Source organism: Macaca mulatta, chromosome 20 (assembly GCF_049350105.2).
Source record: "Macaca mulatta isolate MMU2019108-1 chromosome 20, T2T-MMU8v2.0, whole genome shotgun sequence".
Taxonomy (NCBI): domain Eukaryota; kingdom Metazoa; phylum Chordata; class Mammalia; order Primates; family Cercopithecidae; genus Macaca; species Macaca mulatta.
Genome location: NC_133425.1, coordinates 5,131,255 through 5,139,203, shown reverse-complemented (window position 1 = coordinate 5,139,203; position 7,949 = coordinate 5,131,255). Strand labels below are relative to the sequence as shown.

The window sequence follows — 7,949 nt, the reverse complement described above, 5'->3', positions numbered from 1 at the left end:
GGCAGGGGATGAGGCTCCACCTCTTAAAGGGAGGAATATCAAAGAGTTTGTTGTGGATATATTTTAAACCACAGCGGGCAGCAGCATTCGCATCCCAGTTTAAGAGTCTTTAATTAACTTGCCCCAGATCACACACAAGGAAGTGGTGAGAATGAGATTAGAATCCAGCTCCCAGCCAGGCATAGTGGTGCATGCCTGTCATCTCAGCACTTTGGGAGGCTGAGGCAGGAGGATCACTTGAGTCCAAGAGTTTCAAACCAGCCTGGGTAACATAGTTAGGCCTTGTCTCTACCAAAAATCAAAAAATGAGACAGGAAGATTGCTTCATACCAGGAGGTCAAGGCTGCGATGAGCCATGATTGTGCTATTGCACTCCTGCCTGACTGATGGGAGTAAGACTCTGTCTCAAAAAAAAAAAAGAACCCAGCTCCCCAGAGCCCATGTCCTTCCTCTGGTACGTGCTGCCCTCATGGGAAGAAGCAGTCATAACCCAGCCAGCTCTCACCTTGACCTTGCTACAGCCCCTGAGAAGATGCCACTGAAGGCTGTGTCTATGTGTACATTCAGACAAATTGGCCGCTACGGCTTCACCAGGCTGCATCTTCTCTCTCTGGACTACTGGTGGCTACTATCATCACCAAAGCAGTGCCTGTGCCCTGTTTTGTAGGGTAAATCGCTCATCTTTACTTATGGCATATATACATCCCCAGGTTCCTCCTGCTCTCTGGCTATGTACGCCACAGGGTCTGAAGAACCAGAGGGGCCTGCGGTGTTGGTATGTGATAGGCCGTATAACTATTCCAGGTCAGCTCACTGGGCCTGGCTCCTCCCTTCCATGGGTGAGTGATTTGCTGGAAGCTCCTTGTCCTCTGCACAAGCTTCTGGTGAGGCCCGACCCACTGGCCCAACATGCATTTCTAAAACATCTGAGTCCATCCCAAGTCCCAGCCTGGGCCCGAAACTAGGGTTTCCCCCATCAGGAAACAGGGAGAGGGAGCCCAGGACGTTTGAGCCAGGGCCACCTGTCATGCTTAAGGCACAAACACGGATCCAGATGCCACCGAACAGTACATTGCCTGTGCCAGGCTGGCTCAAGGCCCAGAGGGGCCAACCGCCAGGTGGATCTCCATGTGCCCAGCAGAGAGGGGCTAGAGAAGGCAGAAGCCGAGGTCTCCTCTCTCCTCCTCTCCCTGCCCTGCATCCATCACCGGGAGGTGCTTCATGATGGAAGAGCCAGAGGGGCCTGCAGTGTTGGTATGTGATAGAACTTGTTTGATCACTCCCTGCTATGCAATTAAGGGCAGATTCCCCACGCTGTGGGGAGTGCGCCAGACCCGCCCTCTGTGCAGTGTGGGACTCGATGCTGTCACTGTGAGCTCAGATGAGCCTTGGTGTCCTGCTGTCCTTGAATGTTCCTGAGCTTAGGGTGATCCATTTGTAAAAGGGGAATAGGGGCATCTACTTCCCAGAGCAGTTGTGAGGAGTCAACAAGATCGTGCATAGAGAGCGCTTGACTCAGCCCTCCTGGCAGAGTAATCGCTCAGTGGGTGTCTGCTGTTGGAGGATGGTCCGACTATTGTCACCATTGTCACCATTAGAGGGGTGGCCACCGTTGTCACCATTCAGAGGGGTGGCTGCATTTTGCACATTCGTTGCCACGGTGTGGCCCTAGGACTGCTTCTACAGGGCTGGTCTTCTCGCCATCAGTCCAGGAGTGCTGTGACGCCATCAAGAACCACTGTTACTCTACATGGGCCTTCAATTTGCATCATACAAGTCAGACTCCCGAGAGGGGCTGGACTCCCAGGGAAGGGCTCTCAAGAGCGCAGGACAGGAAGCTTTGTGGGTTAGGAGAGAGCTGGGCCCATTCACATCAAATGCGTTTGTCCCAGAACTGTTTCTACCCTCCAAGGAGCATCTTGCAATTGAAGTAGGTAAAGTCCGCTGTTGCTGTTGCCCATGGGAGGTCATATATGTCCTGGTTTGCATAGGGGCTATTTTGGAGGGTTCAGAGTGGTTAAGAGGAACAGAAGCACCCATCGAAGGTTATGGCCAGACACCTGCAAGAACAGGTGGAGGAGGCAGAGAGAAGTGAAAGAGGGACAGAGGACTTAAAGGAAAGAAGAGGCCACCAGGTAGCAGGAGAGCACCAAGGAGGCGCGAGTCCTGGATCCTGCGTCTGTCTCTGTGTCCTGGGGGAGTCCAACTCCCACTGCAGCTCACCCCAGCAAGACAGCTTGACAAAGCTCTGCTGTCTCCTGATCCTGGTGACAAACAACCCATCTACTTGTTTTAGGGGTGCTTAGGCCTGTTGTACAATGCAATGGGGTAAACCCTGCAGACATCAGCCTTCCTTATTCATCTGCTGTTTGGCACTAAGCATTCAGTATTTATTTTGGCCAGGCACAGTGGGTCACGCTTGTCATCCCAGCACTTGGGAAAGAAGAGGTGGGAGGATTGCTTGAGGCTGGAAGTTCGAGACCAGCCTGGGCAACTTAGTGCCCAATCTCTACAAGAAAAAAATTAGAACCACCCCGGCATGGTGGTCCACATGTATAGTCACAGCTACTCAGGAATGAGGTGGGAGGATTGCTTGAGCCCAGGGGTTCAAGGCTGTAGTGAGCCATAGTCATGCCACTGCACCCCAGGCTGGATGGCCAAGAGAAACTCTGTCTCTAAAAAAAATCAAATAAATAAAAATCTTGGTCGGGCGTGGTGGCTCATGCCTGTAATCCCAGGAATTTGGGAGGCTAAGGTGGGTGGATCACCTGAGGTCAGGAGTTCGAGATCAGCCTGGCCAACATAGCAAAAGCCCGTGTCTACTAAAAATACAAAAATTAGCTCAGCATGGTGGCACGCACCTGTAAACCCAGCTACTCGGGAGGCTGAGGCAGGAGAATCGCTTGAACCCGGGAGGCAGAGCTTGCAGTGACCCGAGATCATGGCAGTGCACTCCAGCCTGGGCGACAGAGTGAGACTCCATCTCAGAAAAAAAAAAAAAAAAACTTACTGCTGCAATTGACTAGTCATACTTTTTTTTTTTTTTTTTTTTAAATATTATCCCAGGCCAGGCACAGTGGCTCATGCCTATAATCCAAGCACTTCGGGAGAGGCTGAGGCAGGTGAATCACTTGAGGCCAGATGTTCAAGACCAGCCTGGCCAACATGGCAAAACCACGTCTCTACTTAAATATATATATATATATATATATAAATTATCTGGGTGTGGTGGTGCATGTCTGTAGTCCCAGCTACTCAGGAGGCTGAGGCACAAGAATCACCTAAGCCTGAAAGGTAGAGATTGCAGTGAGCCGAGATTGCGCCATTGCACTCCAGCCTGAGTGACAGAACGAGACTCTGTCTCGAAAAAAAAAAAATTACCCCAAAAAGAGAACTGTTAGACAGTCCACGCATCTATGCATGGATCATGGATGCACAGAACCATGCATGCTGCAGTTTAAGGGATTGTAAGGATCATGAGTCACGTGGAGCAAACATGATTTCATCATCATTTAGAGCCCACAGTAGACAGGATGCTGCAGTTTCAGCTGGGGCTGGGCTTGGGCAAGTCACTAAACATCCATGTGCCTCAAAGTTAGTAGAAGCCGTACGTTCACAGCAAATTGGTGACCAAGACACAGTTCGTGGATACCGGACGCCGATCCCCACCTGGGCCCTGCAGTCTACCCTATGGCCACCCAGCCCAGGACACTCAAAGGCAGCCTCATCCCTGCTCTCATGGCTTCTTCATGTACCACTGAGTGGCCCTAAGGGAGGGAAAGGATCCACACACAGGGCTCCCACTATGCACTAGGCACTGAGCTCATTGCTTTCCACGATCTAGTAACCACCATTTGCTGGGCAGCGCCTATGCTCCTCAGATGCTCACAACATCTTAGCAAGAGGAAATCCAGGTTCTGAGAACCCAGCTTGCCCAGAGTTGCCTGCTAGATGGTGGCAAAGCCTGTAGATGAGCCACCCAGCCCCTCCTGAGTCGAAAGCCCAGTTTGCTGTGCTGCATCCTCTCTCCCCATCACCTCATCTGAGCCTCATGACAACTGGCAGTAGGCGACGAGATCAGCCTCGTTCTACAGGCAATGAGATGCAGGCTCCAGACTGGGACTCGGCCTCATTCCCCGGTTCTTCCAACGCCCTTCGTGCCTGTGGACATCACAGAGGAGAGAGGGGGGCCTGGGGCAAAGAGAGAAAGTGCCACACAAATGGCATCACAGCCTCATCACTTCTAAGAACAAAGGTCTTCTGGGGAAGCACCATGAGGAGGCCCACATGGCCACGTGCTGAAACACGCCTGTCTCTCAGCGGCCACCCGCGTCCTCCTTGAAGGTGAATGTCTTTCTCAGTTGCTGCCTTTTGATTTGATTTGACATTTTTTTTTTTTTTTTTTTTTTTTAGATGGAGTCTTGCTCTGTCACCAGTGCGATCTTGGCTTACTGCAACCCCCGCCTCCCAGGTTCAAGCAATTCTCCTGCCTCAGCCTCCCAAGTAGCTGGAATTACAGGCACTCGCCACCATGCCCAGCTAAGTTTTGTATTTTTGGAGAGATGGGGTTTCACCATGTTGGCCAGGCTGGTCTTGAACTCCTGACCTCAGGTGATCTGCCCACCTCCGCCTCCCAAAGTGCTGGGATGATAGGCATGAGCCGCTGCACCCAGTCTGATTTGACTTTAGAGACAGGGTCTTGCTCTGTTGCCAAGGCTGGAGTGCAGTGATGCAATCACAGCTCACTGCAGCCTCGACCTCCTGAGCTCAAGTGATCCTCCAACTTCAGCCTCCCAAGTAGCTGAGACTACAAGTGTGAGCCATCACACCCAGCTAATTTTTTTTTTTTTTCGAGACAGGGTCTTGCTCTGTCACCCAGGCTGGAGTGCAGTGGCACAATCTCAGCTCACTGCAACCTCTGCCTCCAGGCTCAAGTGATTCTTGTGCCTCAGCCTCCTGGATAGTTGGGACTACAGGCACATACCACCAGGCCCAGCTAATTTTTGTATTTTTAGTAGAAATGGAGTTTCACCATGTCGGCTGCACTGGACTCAAACTCCTGGCCTCAAGTGATCCACCCACCTGGGCCTCCCAAAGTGCTGGAATTACAGGCATCAGCCACTACATGCATCCAGTTAAATTTTTTTTTAATTAAAAAAACATTTTAAGAGACGGGTCTTGCTATGTTGCCCAGGCTAGTCTCAAACTCCTGGGCTCAAGCGATCCTCCTGCCTTGGCATCTGAAACATTGGGATTACAGGCATGAACCACCATGCCTGGCCAGTCACTGCGTTTTGAGATTTCATGTCCAGTGGCCATTGTCCCTTGGTTGCCCTGGGAAACATCCTTTGGCTTCCTGGAAGGTACAGAGTCAAGAGGACACTGAGGGCACCTCCAGTCATGGCTGAGTTTCCCCTCTGAGTCTGAGTACCCTGTGATCCCTAGAGCAGAGCGGAATGGACAGACTCCAAGTACAGGCCCAAATGGGGCCCCATTGTACAATATCAAAATATGGACGATAAGAAAGAACACCATGAGGCTCGTACAGTTCCCCACTTCATGGTTGAGTTTACCAGCAGAGGAGCCTGGTGTCACCAGGTGCAGTGTGACTATTATTTTTATGTGGCAACTTGCCTAGGCTGCAGGATGCCCAGAGAGCTAGTGAAGCTATTTCTGGGTGTGTCTGTGAAGGTGTTTCTGGAAGAGATTAGCATTTGTTTTTTTAAAATTTTGTTTTGTTTTCCATTTTTGAGAGAGAGTCTTTCTCTGTCGCGCAGGCTGGAGTACAGTGGTGGGATCTCGGCTCAGTGCAGCCTCCACCTCCTGAGTTCAAGCAATTCTCATGCCTCACCTTCCCCCGTAACTTGGATTACAGGCATGCACCACCACACCCGGCTAGTTTTTGTATTTTTAGTAGAGATGGAGTTTCACCATGTTGGCCAGGCTGGTCTCGAACTCCTAGCCTCAAGTGATGTGCCCAACTCGGCCTCCGAAAGTGCTGGGATTACAGGTGTGACCCACTGAGTCCGGCAGAGCTTAGCATTTGAACTGGGGTAGAGTCAATATAGAAGATCACCCTCACCAATGCAGGTGGGCATGTACAATCCTGAATAGCACAAAAGGGTTGAGGAGGGGTGAATTCTCTCGGCTGGAACTGGGACGTCCTTCTTTTCCCGCTCTCTAACATTGGTGCTTCTGGTTCTCAGGCCTTTGGACTCAGACAAGGACTTAACTCATGGGACCCCCAATTCCCAGTCATTTGAGTTTGGGTTGGAACCACACCTCCAGCCTGCAGATGGAAGATCTTGGGACTTCTCTGCCTCCGTAACCACGTGAGCCAATTCCTCATACTCAACCTCTTTCTGTGTATCTATATACATCCCAATGGCTCTGTTTCTCTGGAGAACACTGACTCATACATGCCGTCTCCCAGTTGATATCTCGGGGCCCTAAATTCCTGGGAAGGTACCTTTGACTGGCTTGGCCCACACAGAAGCACTTAAAACTTCAACCTTGACCGCTTCCCTTTATCCTCGGTGGAAAGTTTCAAAAGACAGCCAGATATGGTAGCTCACAACTGTAATCCCAGTGCTTTGGGAGGTCAAGGCTGAAGGATCACTTGAACCCAGGAGTTTGAGACTAGCCTGGGCAACACAGTGAGATCCCATCTCTACACGTTTCTTGTTTGTTTGTTTGTTTGTTTTTAATTAGCCAGATGTGGTGGCGTATGCCTGTAGTCCCAGCCACTCAGGAGGCTAATGTGGGAGGATTGCTTGAGCCTAGGAGGTTGAAGCTTCAGTGAGTGGTGATTGAGCCACTGCAACCCAGCCTGAGCAAGAGAGTAAGACTCTGTCTTTAAAAAAGAAAAGTTTCAAAAGACATCCAACCAAGCCATCAGGCCTCCTTTCTCTCCTAAGCTGGCCTGCTCACCTGCTCACCCTAGAGGGGCAGGGAGGAGGGGGAAACTCTCTTGGCTGCAGCACTGGGGGTGCTGACGTGGGGGTGGGGTCTGCGTCTCCCCTGCACACCACATGTTGCTCTCAGCACCATCAAGAGAGGACAGTTCACGGCGGTGGCAGGTAGGGCTATTCATGTTGCCACCCTTTCTGAGGAGCTCCTAGAGGCGCAGAGACAAATGCAACCAAGACCCTGCCCTTCCTGGAGCTCACTGGTTGCTCTTAGTGTTGCCATAGAAACAGAAGCCTGGATGGCGGCCGAGGACTCAGTTGTGGCCTCCCCTAAAAGATACGTCCACCTGGAACCTCCAGGGTGCGATCCTATTGGAGTAAGGATCTTGGCAGATGTGATTAAGTTAGGCTCTCGAGATGAGATCATCCTGGATTACAGTGGGCCCCGTGACAAGTCCTTAGAAGAGAAGGGGAAACAGATACAGAGACTCCGAGGAGAAGGCCATGTGAAGATGGAGGCAGAGAATGGAGAGATGCAACCACAAGCCCAGGAAGTTCTGGAGCTGGGAGAGGCAGGACGGGTCCTCCCCTAGAGCCTCTGCAGGCAGTGTGGCCTGCTCACGCCTTGATTTTGGACTTCAGGCCTCCAGAACTGTGTAAGAATAAATTTCTGTGGTTTAAGGCATCCAGTTTGTGGTCATTTGTTTTGGCAGCCTCCAAAAAGAATATAAGGCGGCCAGGCTCAGTGGCTCATACCTGTAATCCCAGCAATTTGGGAGGCTGGGGTGGGTGGATCACCTGAGGTCAAGAGTTTGAGACCAGCCTGGCCAACATGGTGAAACCCTGTCTCTACTAAAAATACAAAAACTAGCCAGGTGTAGTGGCACACGCCTGTAATCCCGGCTACTCAGGAGGCTGAGGCAGGAGAATCACCTGAACCCGGGAGGCAGAGGTTACTGTGAACTGAGATTGTACCCCTGCACTGCAGCCTGGGCAACAGAGCGAGATTGTCTCAAAAATAAATAAATAAATAAATAAATA

The 7,949-nt window shown here is 51.2% G+C and overlaps 1 long non-coding RNA gene across 1 annotated transcript; it reads left to right on the top strand.

Annotated features, from left to right (window-relative positions):
• The first annotated feature begins 4,300 nt into the window (after window positions 1–4,300).
• LOC144337876 (uncharacterized) lies at window positions 4,301–7,591 on the top strand. Its single transcript, XR_013411509.1, has 2 exons — window positions 4,301–4,344; window positions 6,207–7,591. It is a non-coding gene; the product is annotated as an uncharacterized LOC144337876 (long non-coding RNA).
• Window positions 7,592–7,949: the final 358 nt, after the last annotated feature.